The sequence below is a fragment of the Peromyscus eremicus genome, chromosome X (assembly GCF_949786415.1).
Source record: "Peromyscus eremicus chromosome X, PerEre_H2_v1, whole genome shotgun sequence".
Classification (NCBI taxonomy): Eukaryota; Metazoa; Chordata; class Mammalia; order Rodentia; family Cricetidae; genus Peromyscus; species Peromyscus eremicus.
The window spans coordinates 90293991-90317099 of NC_081439.1; the positions used below are offsets into that span (position 1 = coordinate 90293991).

Here is a 23109-nt window from a genome sequence, read left to right on the forward strand (position 1 = left end):
AAATCAATTGGGAAAACTATGAAGGCACTCATGACTTTCATAACAGAAGACAGCTGATATATAACAAGCCAAGTAACACCAAAAACTCCTTGGGATTTGGCTTCCTCTGGAGGAATTCCCTGATTCCTCCAGGTAGTGACTTTGCCATAACCAGCTGAGTTCTTATGATATATTCCTGCGGCCCGCAGCAGTACATGTTGTAAAAAATTGTCTGGGCATAGAGAATCCCAATACTCTCTGAAATCTTTTTGTTCTTGTCTTGGCACCTGATACTCTCTGCACCCCAAATATTCCACCAAAGACCTTAAAGCCATGCTAGACTAAGCTTGCAGTTAGCCAGCCCACTTTGAAAGTCTCTGGTTCCAACTCTACGAATATCATTATGCCTGGCCTACTTTTGTCGTCTCTGCTCTACTTTTCTGAAACATACTTACCTGGCAAGAGTTATGACTACTACTTAGTTCTATCCTTCAGTAAAGCTATGGATTTTCATCTATTCTTCTAACTTACTTCTCAACTCCATGGCTTCAGTGGTCATATAAATACAGCATCTTCCACTTAGATCCATTCCAGTGCTATGTTATTGTGCCTATCTTCTCTTCTCAAAGCCAGGACTGGCTTTTCAGCTCAGTCACCAAGTTCCTGTTTCCTGTCTGAGAGATCTTTTAAGTTTTCTGTTCCACTGAGAAGCAGAAATGCCTAACACATTCTAAGCACAAGTAATACTCACCAGCCTCTCAGCAGCAACTGTTGTGGGATATCTGTACACTGTGTGAAGGTGTGTTGCTATATTGGTGTAATAAAAAGCTGAATGGTCAATAGCTAGGCAGGAGGTATAGGCAGGATTTCCAGGGAGAGAAGAAAGGAAAAGGAGGAGGAACAGGAGACATGAAGAGTAAACAGGAGGTGCAGGATGGAAGAGAGGTAAGGAGCCACATGGCAGAACATAGATTACTATAAACAGCTTAATTTAAATTATAAGAGCTAGTTAGGAACAAGCCTAAGCTATAGGCCAAGCTTTCATAATAAGAAGTCTCCATGTCATTTGGGAGCTGGTGGCCCAAAGAAAAGACTACAAGTCACAGCCCTGCTCACTTCTCCAGGTTTTCTTAGATGGGTGATCCTGCAGAAGCCTGCCATTACTTTTTCATAGTATGACCATCATGTGACTATACGTTAAAGGAAATTAGCAGAAAAATACAAGAAAACAGTTATTTCAGTATGCCTCCCCCTGCATTAGCCTCATCCACAACCACCAGGATTCACCAGTAACTTTACAACATCTTTTCTCATTAACCAAGTCAGAAATAGAGAACCTCTATATTAATGCTCCTATAAAGTCTGTGACCTTTGCTTTACTTCTAGTAGCCACTTATGAGTGAGTACATACCATGTTTGTCCTTCTGAGGCAGCCTGGATGCAGGGGGAGGGGCTTGGACCTACCTCAGTAGAATGTGCCAGGCTTTGCTGGCTCCCCTCGGGAGGCCATACCTTTTCGGAGGAGGGGGTGGGGAATGGGCTAGGGGAAAAACTGGGAGGGAGCAGGAAGAGTGATGGGCAGGGATCTGTAGTCGGTTTGTGCAGAAAAAAATCTTACTAAAAATAAATAAATAAAAAATAAAGTCTGTGACCTTATTAACTGCACCTATGAGTGGAAAATCCTTCTGATATGAAATCAAATTCCAAGAGCCAGACAGATAGCCTTGGAAAACCCGGATGTTTCAATTATCATAACAAAAAAATAGGAGTAGTCTCTCATTAGAAAAGAGAATGCTGCCAGGCGGTGGTGGCGCACGCCTTTAATCCCAGCACTAGGGAGGCAGAGCCAGGTGGATCTCTGTGAGTTCGAGGCCAGCCTGGGCTACCAAGTGAGTTCCAGGAGAGGCGCAAAGCTACACAGAGAAACCCTGTCTCGAAAAAAACCAAAAAAAAGAAAAGAGAATGCTCCCAGCAAGCTGGGCGGTGGTGGCACATGCCTTTAATCCCAGCACCTGGGAGGCAGAGCCAGGTGGATCTCTGTGAGTTCGAGGCCAGCCTGGACTACAAAAGGAGATGCAGGACAGGCACCAAAACAACACAGAGAAACCCTGTCTTGAAAAAACTATAAAAAAGGAGTAGCTATGCAGAGTTTCCATATAAAAAAACCTTGTCCACATGTAGTCTTTTTAAATAATAAAATAATAATAAAATGTCCTACTGAATTTGTGGAAAATGACTAAAGGAACAAAAGATCATGAAAAACAATATGTAATATATTTTACCTAGGCTTGGTGGTAATCCTAGCATTTGAGAGGCTAGGGCCAGCCTGGAGTACACAGTGAGTTAGTTCTTGGGCTGTATAGTGAGATCCTGGCTCAAAAACAACAGCAGCAAAAACAGCAGATTTGTGCTTCCAGGTCCCACATCATCAACTCAGGAGATTGTAATGGGTCTTGTCTGTTTAATTAATGCTTCATGAGAAAGCAAGGTACAAACACGCATGCTCAAATCAATCAAATCAAAGTTGGTCCTCTAACATGTTTCTCTCAATTCTCAATTTCACATACAGAGATAGACAAAGATTCATGTTGCTACAGATACCTAGATTTTCTTTACTTTTTTAAGCTGCAAAATGAAGTTCTTTACCACACACAACTATCCAAAATCTAGATACAGCTACTGTTTTCTTCTTTAAGCAAAATAAGCACACAGGTTCAATTTGAATACGTTTCACTGGAGTCCAAGTTCACACACACACACAAAAAGTTAATGACATTCTCCACATACTGCACTTATTCCCCATCACTTTAGCAATAATTTTGTGCTTGTGTGGAATCTATGTATATGTGTGTGCATGGCATATGTGCACACGTGCATGTATATGCAGGAGCAAGCCCATGTCTATAGAGAAGCCAGGAGACATCAGGTATCTTATTCTACTCCTCGGCATCTTACTTCCTTGAGACAGGGTCTGTCACAGAACCTGGAACTAGGCTTGTGACCAGGAAGCCAGTGAGCCTCCTGCTGCCATCTCCACCCTTACTCCACTCCTAAGACTGGGGTGACAGGGAGTCATTCAACCATGTCCAGCTTTTTTACAGGGGAATTTGAACTCAGTCCTCACGTTTGTACGGCATGCACTCTTAGCCCCTGACCCATAACTACAATTTGAATACAGGATAGGTCTGTATAAACATTACCATCACAACAGAATGTGCATACACACACACACACACACACACACACACACACACACACACACACACACGATGCTGTTCCTATAGGACTATAATGAAGTTCCCAAATTCCTATCGCCTAGTAGGGTTGTAGAAAAACCCATTAGTCACATTTGTGATGTTGTTGGTGTTGGCAAACCCACTGTGCTCCAGTCATATTTGAGCCGCAGAATGCAATTACGCGCACTACATATACAATGGGCTCTACCATCTAGCTTTGTATAAATACAACCTATGATGTTCACACAATGATGAAAGCGGCCAATGCGTTTCTCAGAATATAGTCCCATCATAAAGTGACACATCTACAACTTGTACATACTTTAATCCCAAACCATCTGAACTGGCTTGACATTGAGAACATAAAACTTAGTTTGTTATTTACTTTTGGTGACTAACTTTTCCCTCATGATTACAGTTTGTCAAAGAAACCAGCTATTTTGACGAATATACTATATTTACACAGCACTATGTGGGTTTTTTCCTCACAAGGTATCTTTTTCACTTACATAGTCACCAATCCTCAAAGATGCCTCCGGTACACTGTGAAAAAAGGAAAGTTACAAATCAGTATGTAGAGCAAAAACTCATTTTGTAGACAGTATAGATGTGTTTGTATCTATGAATACTAAGTATCTGTATGCATGCAAACATGTATGTACAAGCATCTACATCAGAAAGTTAACAATGGATCTGAACATGGTATTATATTCTTATATTCATATTTTCAAAGTAGAAATAAGATTCTCCATGGGAGAAAAATTTATGTTTTATAAAACACCTGAATACTCACTCAGTACAAGTCATTAATTACATTTGCTATATAATAATCCTAAGTATCCTCCAGTGGGCAAATGTTTTCTTGTTAACTTGTACAACTACCAATAAAACAGCAATTAAAATGTTAAATACACTATAGATTTATATGTTTCCTCTAAGACCACTCCCTTTTCCTCTTGGGATAAGTACTCTGCAGTACGTTATCAATCATACCTTTTTTATTATCTACACACATGATAAGGTTAGTTTACCTTTAGATAAGTGGAATCATGGTGTATAACGTTCTGTGATTCCTTTATTGTACTCTAGAACTCCTGTGTCAGTTCATCTAAGTCTCTCTGATGGGAATTTCTCCTTTTCTCTTTGTTCTAGGATACTATATAGCACAGCAAAATATTTATACAAATTCTTTTTTGGTTTCCTGAGACACTATGTAGCCATGACTAGCCTAGAGCTCACTATGTAGTTGACCTCCAACTCAATTTACAGTGATCTGCCTGCCTTGGCCTCTAAATGCTGGCATTAAAGGCATGTGCCACCACACCTGGCAAAATATGTGTATGTTCTTAAATGAGAAGATTCAGATATATTCTCTCTCTCTCTCTCTCTCTCTCTCTCTCTCTCTCTCTCTGTCTCATTTTTTTCTTTTCTTTCTTTCTTTTTTTTTTTTTTTTGTTGTTGTTTTCGAGACACGGTTTCTCTGTGTAGTTTTTTTTTTGGTTCCTGTCCTGGATCTCGCTCTGTAGACCAGCCTGGCCTCAAACTCACGGAGATCCGCCTGGCTCTGCCTCCCGAGTGCTGGGATTAAAGGCGTGTGCCACCGCCACCCGGGACTTTTCTCTTGATTGTAAAGAAATTTAAACTGAATTCTTGGGATAAAAATGTCAAGGAACTGAAGAAACTTGCAAAGCAATGAGCTTGCAGACAATATTCAAACTTCTGTATTTACAGAAATCTTACACTGTCTTTACCTAATTACAGTTATTATTTTTAGCAATTTTCACTCATCAACACTTCCTAAAACAACTCAGTGTCATTCATAATAATGAGCCTAATGTGATTATCACCCATTTCAACCATTATCCATATGTTGAACTGTTTTCTTCAGTGTCCACTCCCCACTGCCATCCACCTGCCATATGATGTGAAGGGAATCCCACACACTATGTATCATTTCACTTGTTTCAGGAAGAATGCCAATTCCGCCCACTCATATTTTATCAATTTATAAAATATTAAATCATATATTTTAAAAACACTACATGAAGATGTAACTCAGTGGTGAAAACCCTTGCCTACCACGTAGAAGGCTGTGGGTTCCATCCCCAGCAAAACACAAACAGACACACTAATATGTACAACCTACTACACAGGCTGAGTAGTAAAGCCTATACGCCCAGCTGGTAGGCATACAGGCACACTGAACGAACAGCAATTGTTCAGTTTACCGTGTCTTTTACCACAGAAATGAAGATCATCAGTAGTGAATCAGGTGAACAGAAGTCAATTCAAGTTTCTACAGCACATTCAGAAGCCATCCCCCATCAAAATCTGCCACTTGCCTTTTTGACTTTGTTAAAATAGGCGTTTATATTTTTAAAATATATTTACTATATACTTGTGCATATGACAGGATCCACTTCCTTCCAAATGTACAGCCAAGTGTCCTAACTTCATTTCCATTTTCAGTATGACACTTAGGATATTTAAAAGAACTAAAGTGTCAAGTTAACAAAAGAAGGAAGTTGTGCAAACAAAATAATAAAGAACAGTGGAAGCTCAACTTGGTAGCCTCATACTATGTACTTAAAGGTTACAAAAGTTTCTGGTGCAAAACTGTAGCCATGCCTAGCTCACTCATTAGTGGTCTGGCTTGGACTAACCCAACTGCAGAGGCCTCTATTAGACTCGTAATTACCATACAGTAAACTGACATTCACTCTGAAACAGCCCACACCTCAGCAACAAAAGTCAACTTCTCTAAGTTCTTCAACTAGGCTTAATTCTACTGTAAGGCTTTGAATGCAATCTTCAAAGAAAAGCAAAGGCTATAAAACTTTCCTTGATAAAATAGAAGAAACTGGTCCTAGTTAAAGTTGCGTTATCTGGGAGTTCATCAAAATTTTTCTCTAATGGTCCACAGAGTAAACAGACCCAGGAGGCCACAGGGTCCCTGTGAATACTGCCAGACAATACATAAATGAAGCCATATGGCTGTGTTCCAGCTGAAGTTTATTTACAGAAACAGGTGGTGGACAAGATTTGGCCACAGGGACTGTTTTTCTGTCCCTGACTTACACCAGTTCGCTCTCTTTTCTAGTAGGAATTTGATACCCTAACAGCATACTTACTGGAGCAGATATGGTAGCCACAAAGAGACAACTGCTTACTACAGTACCACCATAAAATGAATATTCTCTTAAAATGAATCACTAGTCCAGCAAGTTCTTACCATAATACAGGCACACACAATTTTTAAAATATGATAGTATAAGCATCACTAAAAACTAATAGTCACTGTAGAAGCAGTTAAGGGTTGAAGATGTTAGCTTAGTGGTAAAGCAATGTCCTGGCCTCTATCCTTACACCACACAAAATAAACTGTTAAATAAATGACAAGTAGTGACTATAAAAGAAAAATATACAGTGAAGACAAATTTAAGTATTAGAGTAAATAGAAAAGGCCTACAAAGAATATAATTGAGATTCATAACTTCACTACTCAAAATGTAGGAATAAACTCTCAAACTGTGTTTAAGTAAAAGTAAAGTTTTGTTTTTGGTTTTTTCGAGACAGGGTTTCTCTGTGTAGCTTTGCGCCTTTCCTGGAACTCACTTGGTAGTCCAGGCTGGCCTCGAACTCACAGAGATCCGCCTGGCTCTGGCTCTCGAGTGCTGGGATTAAATGTGTGCGCCACCACCGCCCAGCAAGTTTTGTTCCTTAGATAACTTAAAAAAAAAAAAAAACTTTGCTGAACAAGTATAATTTTGTGAACATATTTCTAATTTAAAAAGTGGAACCCAAAATCTCCTTGGCACATTGTGTATCTGTTTAATTCTACGTCGCATTTGACCAGTGGTAAAACAGACACTGTATTTTAAGGCACTAAAGGACAGCAGCCATTTTAGTAAGGTAAGAACATGTATAACCAGATTTCACAGCCACTTGCCACAGAACATATATGAGCTCTGGATCTATCAAAACAGTAAATGCATTGCTTGCAGGAAAAATTAATGGATGTAAGGCTGAACACAGAGGCATAAAATTGAATAATGTAAGTATATAAGACTCCTTGAGATCAGAAGCACAGGCCGTGTGTTAAAATTTTTTTTTTTCTGCAACTAATCTATTTACTGTCTCAGCAGCCCAAATTAAAGTTCGGAAGAACTTTCAAGCCATATAACAACAAAAGATCAGTATTTAAAATATACAAAGAACTTTTAATACTCAACAATTTCAAATAATCCAACACAAAAATAGACAAAAGGATGACAGAATTTTACTGAAGAACTAGCAGTGGCCTAGTAGGTTGTCCATACACCAGTGAATGGCACCATACCCATGCCTCCATGGCACTCGGTGATAAAAAAAAAAAATGGACCGTGGTGTGTATGTTGGGATGGGAGGATCCAGGAGGAGTAAGCAGTGGGGAAGAAGGGAGGCAACTATGATCAGCAGTCAGTGTATAGATGTATGAAATTCTCAAACAATAAATTTTAAAAGACCTACCTAGTAGTGTGTTTTCAGGGCTGACCATTTGGCATTGGACAAACAATTGGTGAGCTCTTCCCTGGGGAGGACCACCTCTTCCCCTCCCAAGCTTTCCTCAGTTGCCTGTAGTTTGTGTAGGATTGAGTCCCTAGTCCCTGTCCACTTCGGAATGTTTGGTGGTGTCCTCCTTCCTTGCTCAGGTCACATTTGGGTGGTCATGTTGGTGAGACTTTACAGGTATAGACCCTCTGGCTCATACATTCTTTCTGCCCCCTCTGGCAATATTCCCTGAGCCTTATATGGGGCAGTGTTTTGTATATATCCACTGGGATTGGAAACATAAACACAAACTAACAGTATACCGACCCAACAATTATATTTAGTGTGTGTGTGTATGTGAGTATACACAAACACATATATACATGCAATAACAATAAAAAAAGAGGCCAGCCGGGCGGTGGTGGCGCACGCCTTTAATCCCAGCACTTGGGAGGCAGAGCCAGGCGGATCTCTGTGAGTTCGAGGCCAGCTTGGGCTACCAAGTGAGTTCCAGGAAAGGCGCAAAGCTACACAGAGAAACCCTGTCTCAAAAAACCAAAAAAAAAAAAAAAAAAGAGGCCATGAATTTGAAGGAGAATAGAGAGGGGTAGTTAGAAGGGAGAATTGAGTGAATAAAGAGAAGGGAGAAACACTGTTATTAAAATACAACCTCAAACCAGGTAGACCACACCTTTAATCCCAGTACTTGGGAGGCAGAGGCAGGCAGATTTCTGTGAGTTCAGGCCAGTTTGATCTACACAGAGTTCCAGGACAGCCAGGGAGAGACCTACATAGAGAGACCCTGTCTCAAAAAACAACAACAAAAATTACAACCTCAGAAAGCTAAAGAAAATGCACAAATATAGTACACAAATAAAAACAAGACCAAGTAGTAGCAAATGCAGAACATGAGCCATCAGGGTACTATAAATTAAAACTATTAACGCATGCCTTTCATCCCAGCACTCGGGAGGCAGAGCCAGGCGGATCTCTGTGAGTTCGAGGCCAGCCTGATCTACAGAGTGAGATCCAAGATAGGCACCAAAGCTACAGAGAAATCCTGTCTCAAAAAACAAAAAAACCAAAAACAGAGAGAGAGAGAAAGAGAGAGAGAGAGAAAGAGAGAGAGAGAGAGAGAGAGAGAGAGAGATCACTACATAGTGAGTGATAGCTAAAAGGAAATTAGAATAACACTGCATAGACTAGCTAAGGGGGGAAGGGGGGGGAGTAGCAACAATGCAAAAAAGCTGACAAAGTCATAAAACATATAGTCATACACTACTAATGGGAAACAATTACTCTGAAACCTAAACGTGCAACTACTGTATAACTTGGCAAATTGTATTCTTAGACAATTATCCCGGAAGTGAAAATTTACACTCACACACAGAAACATCAGAGGTTCATTGATACATGAATGGCTAAACTTACATCTATGACAAGCCATACTACTCAATACTGAAAACAGATTATTGATTAAGAGTATATTCACTCTACAAATCTCATGGATCTCCAAGGAATTATGCTAGTGGTAGGAGGCAGTCTAAAATGGTTACAGTCTGTGTTCCCAATTATTTAGCATTCTTGAAATGACAAGAAGGGACATGGGAAATAAATCACTGAGAGAGAGATGACTGTAAGTATAAAAAGGAAACCCACGGAATCCTTGTGGGCTAGAATTGTTTCGTGACTTGCCTGGAGTGGTCACAGAAAGCTACACATGGCAACACTGTGCAGAACCAAACAGAGACAAACTGCACACTCAAAGCGGCTTAGCAGTTAAGAATGCTTGCTGTTCTTGCAGAGAATGAGTTTAGTTCCCTGCACCTAATATCAGGCAGCTCATAATTCCTATGACTCCAGCTTCAAGGCACCCAGGCCCTCTTCTGGCTTAGGTGGGCATCTGCACACATGTGGCATGCACACATACATATAAATCAAAAAACGAAAATAAAATTTTAAAAAGAAAAAACTGGTGGAATGTGAATGATGGACAGATTGCATCTATTTCAACTTCTTAGCTGTACTGTTATATAATAATTACTTATGATACTGTCATTGGGTGAAATCAGATATAGGGTATTATTTCTTATAACTGTATGACAACCTACAACACCAGAATTCATAATCAAAAGAGAAAAAAGTTAAAATATATAATATCAGCCAGTAGAAGGAGTGGGAAAACAAAGCTTATGTTGTTTTTCCTAAGGAAAGTCAAGGAAGTGAGAACATGTAATGCCACAAGGAACTACCTGGAGAGCCTGGGTGTGGTGTGGCACACGCCTTTAATCCCAGCACTTGAGAGGCAGAAGCAGGAGGATCTTTGTGAGTTCAAGGCCAGCCTTGTCTACAGAGCTAGTTCCAAGACAGCCAGGTCTGTTACAGAGAAATCCTGTTTTGGAAAACAAAAACTAAAAAGAACCAACAGTCCTCAATGTGATACAATTATCTCCTCCTCCCCTACTGAGGCTTAACCTTGAGGCAATTTTGTTCATCCCAACTTGGATACTACTATCTTTAATAAAAATAAACTACATGTCCATGTCTCACTAAAACCACACCACCCTTTCAGAATACAATTTCATAGGTGTTCTCTTAACCATCATATCCTGAAGGTCTACCACAAAATACATGAGCCACTAAGAACAAGAGAGTGGAATGAATTTATAAATAGAATGAGTGAGATGTCTGCATATGCTTTTTAAATGTTTTTTTAAAGTATTTTTGTTGTTGTTGCTTGAGACAGGGTCTCTCTATATAGCCCTGGCTGTTCTGGAACTTTCTATGTAGACCAGGCTGGCCTCACAGAGATCTGCTTGCCTCTGCTTCCCAAGTGCTGGGACTGTGTGCCACAACTCCCAGCTGAATATTTTTATTTTTATTTTATTTTATTTTTTGGTTTTGAGACAGGGTTTCTCTGTGTAGAAGATTTTTATTTTATGTATATAGGTGTTTTGTCTATATGTCTGTGTACCACATGCATGCCTGGTGCTCACAGAGGCCAGAAGAGGGTGCTGGATCCCTTGAGACTGGAGTTACAGGCAGCTGTGAGCCACCATGTGGGTGCTGGGAACTGAACCCAGGTCCTCTGGAAGAGCAGCCATTGGTCTTAACCACTGAGCCATCATTCCAGCCCCTCTGTATATGCTTTTAAAGTTACTAGCCAATTACAATTGTACATCCTCCTCCAAGTGTCTAATGGCCATGAATGTCTAAAACTCAGTGTGGCACCCATACTTTTCATTTGCCTGTGGAAGTTAACCTAACATTTGTGAAACTGCTTCAGAAATTATGAACTACTACATGCAGTAACTCATTAAGTCAGGATGAATTAAGAACTAAGCGTAACTTGCTATGCAGACCTCTGAGAAAATGTTCTAAACTGATGTAACAAGATTCAGCCACAGCCTTAATGTGAACTACATTAAAATACATATATATTCATAAAAATCTCATTATTTTCATAATACAAAATCCAACATGAGGGATTTATGAATCATCTTGGAAACCGTAGATTCATTTTAATTTATATATGTGAAAACAGAAAAGTGCCTTGTTCAAGGTTCATATAGCTAGGTACAGCTGAGGCTAAAATCTGAAAATCTCCAGAGTCTGGATTCAGGTCTCTTGGCACCTAATTGGACAAGATTCTTTGTTCTTTCTCCACCTATCACATCCCTACCCAATTGGGTAACAAAAATTCTATATTTGATCTAGTTTTAAGAATATTTATTTTAAAGAAGCTACAAAGCTGAAATCACTCAAACTTTTAAATCGGCACATTAAACCCTTCTGGGATTTTTTTTTTTTTTAATGTCAAGGTCCTTTATCTCAATTTGCAAGTATACCAGCAATATAATGCTGGTTCCTCCATGGAAGTGGCAGAGAAGGGCCACTTGAACAGGAGTCTAGCTTGTTTTCCACTGTTGCAGATTTAAGGGAAGCCTTATATTTAAATTTTTGCTTCATATGCTCAGTAGCAGCACTGTAATTGATATCCACTTGCTGATTTATATATCGAGAACATGTGGAATCCTGGTTTGTTGGAAGTGAAAAAAGAAAAACTAAAGTTAAAGTAAGCGCAGGAAACTCCTTTCTTAGGTTGAATGTCCGTAGCAATGCGTTAATAAGCATGAATTTAGAGGTCCAAGAAACAAAACACGAGAAGGAACCTCGGTTATGCTTGAATCCAACTGCATGACAGCTGGACATATTTTCACAGAAGAGGAAACTGAGTGGTTGATTAAACCATTAACCAGTAAAGCAAACAGCTTACTTCTTCAGCGAGGTTCATTTCCCCTTATTCCGACTCTTAACGTCATTTCTCTAAGTCAAGATTGACTTTTTTAGGATGAAAAGTACAAAAGAGTAAATTAATTTCAAGAGAATGAAAAATAAATGTCCTCGAAGGAGATGCTGGAGTAAAACGGAGAAATGACGTCTGATTTCAAATATGTAACCAGTTAGGCAATGAATCACATTCTCCTAGGTTTTTCTGTCTATAGACATCAGCCACAGTTCTTTTCGGTACTCGAATGAGAGGAAGAGGAAGTGAATAAACCTTATATTAAATATACCTACTGAACGCGGGGATGAAGACGGGAAGAACACACCATGCACGCTTCAGCTAGGATCCAGCTGTTTGCTAACATACCTAAAGGTATGGATGCTGAGAGGTTATCTATCGAAACCTAAGGTACCCCCCTCAAATGAGAGAGGGCAGATGTTTCTAGAGCCAGAGAGACATCCCCCCCGCGCGCGCCCGGACCCTGTTACAGAGTGACTGGGAGGGGACAAAATGGAGCTGAGGTCTAGGGGCGCCCTAAAGGTCGTTTGGAGGTCTAGCAGGCACTTTGTGTGCCCATATCAACTGAGTCATGGCAAAGCCCTGTACCCCCGGGAGGAAGAGTTCTCATGGCCCTCAGATACAGGGAGCTGCAGGGAAGAACCAGGCGGGGTTCTGGAGGATCCCGGAGCGCATCCAAGGAGATAGCTACAGCGGTTATCTCCCCCGAAGCCCTGGTGCTTCAGGAGCCAGCGGCTGCTGCCCAGAAGCCGAGCGCCCCCCTGACCTCCAGCCGGCTCAGGTGAACAACGCGGAGCCCGCCAGGGATAGGGGGGCCCTCCGGGGCACCGACCCAGCGGCCGCAGCCTCCCCAGCCTAGGATCACTCACCTAAGGCTGCTGCCTCGTCCACCACGTCTCCGCCGCTCGGTCCGGCCTTAAGGGGAAGGAAGCTCACGGAGAGGAGCCCGCGTGCCCGCTAGCTCCGGAGCTGCCGTGCAAGGAGGGGCGCGCCGCGGAGGGCAGTGGAAAAAAAAGCCGCAGCGGCGCGCGCGCAACCCGGACGGCCAGCGGAGGCGGGGCGCAGCGCGAGCCCGGAAAAGACGCGCCCGGAGGGGCGGGCGGAGCGGGGGCGCGCGGTGGTGTGGCTGAGCCCGCCGAATCGCAGGCGGCCGCCGGCTCGGCCCACCCACGCGCCCGCCTCCGTTCGCTAAGGACGTCACCGGCAAAGAGGAGGAGCCCGCTGGGGCTCGCGGCTGCAGCAAAGGAGGGCTGCTACCAAGGGGTCGCGAGTAGCTAAAGGCTCCCTAGAGCCCATTGCCACAATGCTGGCCCCGCGGTGCTGGGCAGAGCCGCCCCAAGCCGAGGGCTTGGCGCCCGACGGCAGAGAGCTGCAGAACTGGCACACGCCCTAGCGGGCTTCCCAGGACTCCACCCAGGATGAAAGTTCCCCCGAGGTCATCTTCCAGCTGCCCTAGTAGATACCTATCTTTTGATTGCCTCGTGCTTCCTATAGGAGAGATCTTAACCCGGTTTGCTGGCTTCTAGCTCCTGTAAGCCTGAGCCAAAGCTACCCATCCTTTTATCTTACCTTGAGCTGTGTTAAGATTCTTGCTCCTTCGGGCTCATGAAATGTCTCTTGAAGGCAGGCTTTTGCAAGTCAGTCAGTCAAGGCAAAAGAGCCCACAACTGATAAGAAAAAGTCAAGGCAGTACTGTGAGATCATATTGCTTCTAAGCCTGTTCTTGATAAAGCCTTTTTTCTCTCTCCAAAGAGTTGAGAAATTGTTGTTCTAAATAAAATTCCAGAGACTATCTCAGGGCTTCAAGATACATTGTAATTGCGTATAAGCCACAACAAACTGCCAAGAATATATCGCCAAAAGAAATAAATGCCAACTATTCTTCTAGTTCTGTGATGCATAAGAGTGAACTGACTGCCTTTTTTCTGCTTATTATGGGTGTTTTACTTACTATTTTTCATTTTCCTCATAGATTGATTGTATGTGTGGTGGACACACACACATACACACACACACACACACACAGATTGCTCATCTCAGATCGCTGGTACAGTAGTTCTTAAGCTTTAATGTGTATCATAATCATCTGTTTGTTCAAATGTGAGTACCTAGAGAAATAATTCCCAGATGTTTTGATCTGGATCTTAAATAGGTGAAATTTTTGAATTTTAAGAAGCACCCCGGGGTTGGGGATTTAGCTCAGTGGTAGAGCGCTTGCCTAGCAAGCACAAGGCCCTGGGTTCCATCCACAGCAACGGAAAAAAAAAAGAAGAAGAAGCACCCCGAAAAGCACAAACTGTGTGCTTGGCTGAGAGCAGAGACTTTCAGCTTGTTTGAATGTTATTTTAAAGATGTAGTGCTCTTTTTATTTTCAAGGGACCCACCAACTTGTATACAGTGTGTGTAAACACACTCGTGTACTTTTCCTTTCTCAAGACTGACCTAGAAAATTTAGGACTTCAAACAACAAATTTAATTGTCATCTTTATTTTTATGAGATCTTGTTGTAATACCAGAAACAGATAATTATTAGCTGGCTATATATTCTACTAGGAACCTACAGTGTACAGAGACCTGTCATTTATCTGTGAGATAGTACAAAAGAAGCTGGAGGAACAAACATCCACTCCTTTAACAAACTTCACGTTTAGTTATGGAATTAAAACACAGGCACCACACAGACCCAGTGTTCCACATAACTCAACCTGTTAGACTAAGCAGGAAAAGAACTTGTAATTAATGAATACTTTTTCTAGTTTCCTTCATCATGAATCACGTAACCCAGACATTCTTCATGAACTCCTCTGAACTCAGTAGTCCTCAGGAGCTTACAGAAGTCCTTCCAGCTTTACAAGGTGTAACTAAAGGAGGGGAGCTATTGGGTTTTGTTTATATGTACGTACATACATGTATGTGTGCCTAATAAATGTATATACATATATATCAGACCAAGAAGCTACTTGTATTTTCAAAATCTTTATCATTTAAGCTGTTAATTAGTGCTCACAGTTCTGGTCACCTTTATTATCTACCAGATCTTTTCCTGAACGGTTTTTTCTGGGGAGGGTGGTTTCAAGACAGGGTTTCTCTGAGTAGTTTTGGTGCGTGTCCTGGATCTCGCTCTGTAGACCAGGCTGGCCTCAAATTCACAGAGATCCGCCTGGCTCTGCCTCCCAAATGCTGGGATTAAAGGCCTGGGCCACCACCACCTGGCCTTTCTCTGCACATTTAATCCACCACATTCAAGATAAAGAAAGAAGAAAAGCTACTTATGCAAGAGAGAAAACAACCAGGCGTGGTGGCGCACGCCTTTAATCCCAGAATTCAGGAGGCAGAGGCAGGTGGATCTCTGTGAGTTCTAGGTCAGCCAAGGTTACATGAGACCCTGTCTCAAAAAACCATCAAACAAAAATGCAACCAAATTGAAAACAAATATTTTCACAGTACTTCCAGAACTGCTTTTTTATTTTTTCAAGAGCAAAACCAAGAGTAATGGCACAGGCACTCTGCACTCTGCACAGGCACACTGCACTCTGCACAGGCACTCTGCACTCTGCACAGGCACTCTGCACTCTGCACAGGCACACTGTACTCTGCACAGGCACACTGCACTCTGGAGACTCAGGCAGATCTAAGTTGGAGGCCAGCCTGAGCTACAAAATGAAAGCCTGTCTCAAGATCACACTGTATCTATTAACAATAAAAGGAAAGAAAGAGGAAAGGGAGGTGGCAAAGGAGGGAAGGAAGGGAGAAAAGCAAGAAAAGATCCCTAAGACCTATGACCTCGGAGCAAAACATTTGTCCCTCCCCCCAGCAGCTGCATGACATTTTAGAGCCTTTGCAGTTTTTTTTTAATGCCTTAGGAAAATGAAAGATTACTATCTTTGAAAGGTGAGGCAACAGATGTAAATGAAACAATGTCTCCAGTCACAAAAGTAGCTAGTAATAAGCGCTTGGAATTCCTACCACTCCCAGGGACTCGCAGTGAAGCACCCTCAGTAACATCTTACCAAATTTAAATTAGAAAACAAAGGGAGAGTTAGGAAAATATAAGATGCAGTTGTCAAGTTTCAAAATACGAGGTGAAAAGGGAGATCTACACGATAGAAAAACAGAAAAGGTACTGTGGGGAGCGGGTGGGGGACACCAGAGAGAGGAAGGAGGAAGGACAGTAGGATAGAGGGACAAATCAGAGCAAAATATGTAGGAAAATGTCACAATGAAACTCCTTACTTTGTATGCTACTTTAAACATTCATTTAAAAGCTATTTTTCTTTTTTAAATAGGAAAATAAAGCCTCCGAAAGCTAAACAAAATTGAACAAGGCTGCTCTGTTAGCAGACACTGATATTTGGGCCCTGCTAGCTTTGCTCTGGTGTAATAAGAAGCTGAAATAGATAGCCAGGCTTCTCCTGCCATTACTTATTTATGGAAGGACAGAAAACAACTGTTCTTCACTGACTACGAACCAAGGCTTTGCATCTTAAACTTACTTCTTAGGTTACTAGAATAATTTCCTCCTGAAGCCCAAATACAAGCAGCAGGACTTTGTAATAATATTTGAATACACAAATTATGTTAGAGTTTGCCATTAACAAACTTTATTTTTATAGACCTGATAACCAGGCAAAATATTTTCTTTAGTGGCATGTATGAAGCAACTAGTGAAATCAGAAACCTCAGAAGATGACCTCACTGTGAACAAAATAATAAACTGACTTTTCAAAACTGGTCAAAGACAGAGCTGGAGGTGCAATTCAGTGATACTCCACTGGCCTGTTAATCGTACCGACCGAGATTAAGACCACTACCTCAGTTTCAGGCCAAATTCGAAGACAACTTTAATTAAATGCTGGCCAGGTGAATGGGCTCTGGCCAGGTCCATACCCAGGTTCCCAGGAAATGGCCCAGAGTAACAATTTGCAGCAGCTTAAGAAGGAAAGCCCATAATTTGATGCAGTTCCCATCTGGTCCAATCAGGGGCAAGCATACATCCTGAAGTACCTCCAGCCTATATCCAGTCAGGGCCAAGTGTACAATATCCTGACATATTTCCTGCCTGTGAGCCCACATGTGATCAAGCATATCTAGTGCAAATAGGTCAAACTTGTTTAGGGGAATGAAAAACATGTGGCTTCTTATCTCCCATAAACAATAGCATCCATCATTGTCCTTGAGCAAGAGGCTTGCAGATCAGAGACATTTTTGTTTCATGGATCTCTTAGGCATAGTAATTAAAACTTAAAATGTAACTTTGGTTCTCACATTCTCCCCTTGAGTTGTGTCCTGAGTCAAATCCTTGACTCTGTGATGGGTACCTGTTTATATTGGGATCTAATAACCATCAGCCCAATGGTACCCAGATAGGAATTATCATTTAGTTAAGGCATCAGTGATGCAAGAGCCAACAGACATTTGCAGAAGCAGAAGGGCCAAAGGCCCTGTGATAACTGACATCAGAGTTATTATCTAGAAGGAACCTGGATGGGAATAGGAACCAGTTATTTACTTCATCTCAGGTTCCCATTTTTGCAATGATTTTTTTTGCATACAGCCAGATTATTTCTAATGGTTCCTGATTGGTTTATATGAAACAACAATTTTCTCTTAATGCTATATAATAATCTCTCTGTTTTACATAGAGCAGGTTGAGTGCCCTGTCATACTATAGAACTATTTCAGCTAATGAATCTATCTACCTGTTGATAGATCTGGGTCTATTTGTTTTAACAAGTACCTTTTTTGGTATGCCAATAGGCACTATAGGTAGCTATTTTGTCCCCTATTGTAGGGAGTTCGCTTTTGATCTAGCATTCCAGCCTGTTAGGGGACAAAGGACCATGCACTTTCGTCAATAACTACTTCCTGCTGAAACTAGGACATTGTTGTCAGAGCCCAGGAAGGCCAGAATGCTAGTCAAAGGCATGGAGGAAATTCAGGCAATGGGGCATTCATCATAAGCATCTAGTTCACTGACCCAGCTGAAGAGATAGGAAGCATTCATGTCAGCTGGACTGGTCCACATCAGCTTTCAGCAAGTCCAGGGCTCACAGCCCTTTGGAGTAGGTTGTAGTCAGCAGCTGATGCTTGGATGGTGTCTCTCAGCCAAGTGGAAACCTGCTGAAAAAGATATAGACTAGGGACAGAAGTTAAAATTTAGGAACTTAAAGGAAAATCTTACATTTAGAACTTTCAGGCCCATAGTCCTAGTAATTTCGGAAGGGGAGAAGTCCCAAGACCGAGAGAGAGAAAGAGAGAAAAAGAGAGAGAGAGAGAGAGAGAGAGAGAGAGAGAGAGAGAGAGAGAGAAAGAGAGCATCCTTAATTTTCTGGTTTTTTGAGAAAGAGTTTCTCGGTGTAGGTTTGGTGCCTGTCCTGGATCTTACTTTGTAGATCAGGCTGGCCTCAAACTCACAGAGATCCACCTGGCTCTGCCTCCCGAGCACTGGGATTAAAGGCATGCGCCACCACCACCCGGTTTATCCTATCATTTTTATTTTTAAAGTAGATTCAATAATCTACCCTTTCCTAATATCTACCCCCCCTCATTTTTTTGGAAAAAGATCCCTGAATCTAACCTCTGTTTAGTTTCCTCCCTGACCATGACCAATAACAACTTGCAAACAATACCCCCTAAACAATGACAAACATCCACTGAATGACCAGAAACCACCCATGCCACCTCTTGGGAATGTGGATGTCATGTTCTCTAGACTGCATTCTGTTTTCTGGGGGTGATGATATCTCTAGGGCCCCTTAGAAAACTGGGATAAAGGTCAATTCCTGGGAGAGCTGGCTGTATTTTTGTTGTTGTTGTTGTTGTTTAATCTCTATCTAATGAGAAATATAGAGCTTATCTGAAGTCTTGGCTTGAGTAGTCTATGAGGCTGGACCATCTCAGCTAGCAGCTTTGAAGCTGTTCTGAATGTAGAATTTTGAAGAAACTGTGACTAAGTCATTCTGAAAGGTTGGAGCATTTGGACTAGTTGTCTTGTCTTTATTCATTTTGGTTCTTTTGTTCTGAAGACATACAAACTTTTAAAGGTAACATACATATCTGTTAACACAAGTATGGAATATGCAGTGTTCACAAGTCAGCTAAAGATTATTTGTTTTATGTTTGAGCTAGTAAAAGACATCTGTCATCTTTATAATTCCATTTGGACTGCATAACCAAACTGTTAGGAGAATTCTATAGCCAACAATATTATCATGTCTCAACCAGTCTCAGAACTGTTCCCATGTAGAGATAAGCATACATGTAACCTGTCCTGTAGTCTTTCCTGGCTTCCTCCCTCATGTCTATAGCCAAGATTCTCAGAAGGTCTTCCCCAATCAATTCTGATCTTTATTCATTTTGAAGGAATCCACAACTTCTATTTTCCTGTGGAAAAGAAACACATTTCCTGACTTACATTCTGAAGCCAAGACATCCTTAAAGTATCTAGGCTGGTTTAATTCAGCAATTCCTTCCACAATCCATTGTCTCTCAGCAGCTGCCATTTGCTCATCAGCATTTAAAAAATTCAAAGTAAAAAAAAAAAAGCAACATACAGGATCCAAGCACCCTGTGTATTTCCCATCCTTACATGGCTTATTTTTTTGATATTATTTTATTCTTTCTTTAAAGACTTTAGTCAGATATTTCTTAATTATCCTTAACAGTTTACAATAACTTATTAGCTTTCATAAGACTAGGACTTGGTGGGGCAGGGCTTGTAAGAAGGGACTCAGGGAGCCTAGAGGCTAGCATTGCACTTGACAAGTTAATAGGCACCACAGTCATGTGTTAATGGAAAGCATCCAAGTTCATTTGCCAGAGATAAAGAGAATGACTCCCTTTTTAGCAAGCAGGAACTTTCTTCAAACCCAAGGGAATGGAGGCTTTTTGTTTAAATTTCTGACTTTGGGAAAAGGACTTTATAGCTATCTCTGTTAAGTTTGAGCCTAAAAAAAAAAAAAAACAATTTCTGAAGTGAAGCTCTTTTAGTATCAAAATAAACCTTTAAACTAATAAACATAGTCCACAGAGAGACTGTAACATGAATTGTTAAACGGTCTTATTAATAAAATACCTGGAGCCAGATATTGGAGTGAAAGCTGAAAGATCAGAGGAATAAAACAAGCCAGCCACAAGTTCTTACCCCTAGAAAATCCTCAGCCCAAGAGAGAGCTACTTCCTGTATACTCACACCTATATACCATTCTGTGCCCTGCCATCTTACTTCCTCTCTCTGCCCAGGTACATCACTTCCTCTTTCCGCCCAACTCTATCACTTCCTGTCTGTCTGTACAGACCTCCAGACCTCTAGACCTCTATGGTTAACTAGTGCTGGGATTAAAGGTGTGTGCCACCATGTCCGGCTCTGTTCCCAGTGTGGCCTTGAATTTACAGAGATCTGAATGAATCTCTGCCTCCCAATTGCTAGGATTAAAGGCATGTGCTAGCACTGCCTGACCTCTATATTTAATATAATGCCTGGCTTTTTCCTCTGATTTACATGCAAGCTTTATTTGTTAGAGCACAAATAAAATATCACCACAGAGAGATTGGGAAATTTCCTGATCCTTTTATAGTACACCATTACATAACAGTTTCTTATATGACTCAGTTTATCAAAATAGCTTAAGCTTAACAAAATTAGCAAAGATAAGGAGGCTAGACATACACTCTTCAGCATGAATACACCTTAGGTAAGGAGACAGTCTCTAAGCCAGTGTTTCTCAACTTTCCCAATGCTTTGATCCTTCAATACAGTTCCCCATGTTGTGGTGACCCCACCCCCCAACCACAAAATCATTCCTGTTGCTATTTCACAATTGCAATTTTGCCACTGTTATGAATCTCAGTACAAACATCTGGCAGGCTGGTGGTCCTAGGCTACCCCTGTACAAAGGTCTTTCAACCCCCAAAGGGTTGAGAAGGTGCTTCATGGTTTTTGGTCAGGCTGCTTAGGTCATTGTCTTGCTGCATCATAAGACAGGAACATTCCAGTTTCTGGTGTTTAGTATTTGGTGCTTGTAGCTGTGGCCTCAAGTTTTAGACTTTTATTTATTTTTAAGTTCAAAATTAGTAATATAAAACATTTAATAAATTAAAAATGTCCCATAGCCTTATAAATTTAAATGTTTTTAAAAACTGTTACTTAAAAAATATCCATTAAAAAATCTATTTTTTTTTAATTTAAATTCCATAAAACTCCAAACTTTCCCCTTAAAGAAGTTTAAAGTCTCTCAACAGTGTGTCCCTACAATATCAAAAATAAAGTACAATTTTTTTTACTTCAAGAGGGAAGATATAGGACACAACCATAATCTGCATTAGACAAAACTAAGTCCAATATCCGGGATTCATTCACAGTCCTTTGGGTTTTCTTGAGAGGTTTGTCTCACCTCTTTGGCCTACCCTCAGCAGTATATACACACCCTGCCTTCTAGATCTCAGCCTGCTCCATTTCATTGTGGCTGGTGCTTCTGGTGACTATCACGTGCCACTAGCATTTCCAAAACTGCTAAGGTCCACCATTGCACTGGGTCCTCTTTAGAAACTCTAGCCCTGTGACACATTGGCAAGCCTCAGCTGTACCCCATGATCCCTTAAAAACCAATGCCACCTAGAGGACTTCTGAATTACAAAGTTTGGCAGCCAGAGCAAGGTCCATTCTTGCATATAAAAACATGGAGGTGCAGCTTCAATAACTTATTAAACAAACATTGTTTTTAAATCCTATCTTTCATAAACCTTGTTTTCAGGACAGGACAGATATTATCATATACAAATCCATCCTAATCCAAAATATCTTGGAGACCTGTTATTGCCTCCTTGGTAGGCCCACTCCAGGTGGTCACTTTTAATCAAGATGGTGGTGAAATCACATAACATTCATCTTCTCTAACCCTAGCAAAGATGTCTGCCAAAGATGGCAACCAGCCATGTGGCTGCCTAAAAATAGTGGCAATCCAAAATGGAATCATGGTTCCTTACCCTCACCCCCCAGCTGAGAACCAAACCCAGGGCCTTGCGCAAGCACTAAATCCCCAACCCTGCCCATGGTTCCTTTAAAATTACCCATGCATAGATTTTTAACTATCAACTCCCAGTGTTACTAGTTTAAATTTTTTTTCAGATTTTACAGGTTTTTAACCGTACCCAACAAAATAAACTTATAAATCTCTAGGTACAGAATCTTCACATAAACCTGGTTTATTATTTGTTTGTTTTTGGCTGTTCTACTTTGCTTTCTTTTTCCTGTCAGACTGACACAGGACATAGAGGAAACTTTTAAACATGCTTGGGTGAAGGAAGAGCCATTAACCAATTCAAGATCCAGTTTTCAAATAAAATAGAACAGCATTAAACAATTTTAATGTTATCTAAACCAAAAAGACATCCAAACTCTTGCTAACCTGAATCCAGTGACCACAGAGCTCATCGATTAAATGCAGCCATGTGGTCACTGGCAACTGGCACACAGAAACAGCAAAAATATCTGACCCATTTCTGTCTCAGGTGCATGCTCGCAACAAAACTTAAGAGTACATCAGAAAACACAAACAAAACTTCCCAAAGAAACAGGGAGACACAACTTTCAAGAGAAACAGACAAAACTTTCCAACAAGACAAACAGTGCAACAAAACTTATCAACAAAACAGGGAGACGACCTTGGCTAGGAATACACAAACAAAACTTTCCCGGGGAAACAAAAACTTTCCAAACAGAACCAGAACCAGAACCAGATGGGCAATGTCTCACTATATGTCCAGGACCGGAGACTACTGGCGTCCCATTGGACCCCCTCCACCTCCCAGTTAGGTATCCCACAAAACAGAACCAGACCATGACTCAATGCTATTTTGAACACTGCTTTATCTTTTCTGGTAATCATTTATTTTTATTCAAATATATTTCATCAGTTTTTAGACTCATGCAAAGACTCAAACAAATGGAAAGCCATTTAATGCCCTAAAATAGAAATTTTAATGTGTTGATTTGTATAATGACTCAGGTCTTCCCAAGTTATTCTATAAAGACCCTATGTTTTAAAAACATAGTATTTA

General features: G+C 41.0%; 1 protein-coding gene across 4 annotated transcripts in view; it reads right to left on the bottom strand.

The window, feature by feature from the left end:
* Nucleotides 1-3760, bottom strand: part of Acsl4 (acyl-CoA synthetase long chain family member 4) — a 68594-nt gene extending 64834 nt beyond the window's left edge. Inside the window, exon 1 of one of the 4 annotated variants that reach the window (XM_059251373.1) lies at nucleotides 3725-3760. The gene's annotated coding sequence lies outside the window, so the exon portion shown is untranslated. The remainder of the gene's footprint in view (nucleotides 1-3724) is intronic. The other 3 variants (XM_059251371.1, XM_059251374.1, XM_059251375.1) reach the window with 3 other exon arrangements.
* Nucleotides 3761-23109: the final 19349 nt, after the last annotated feature.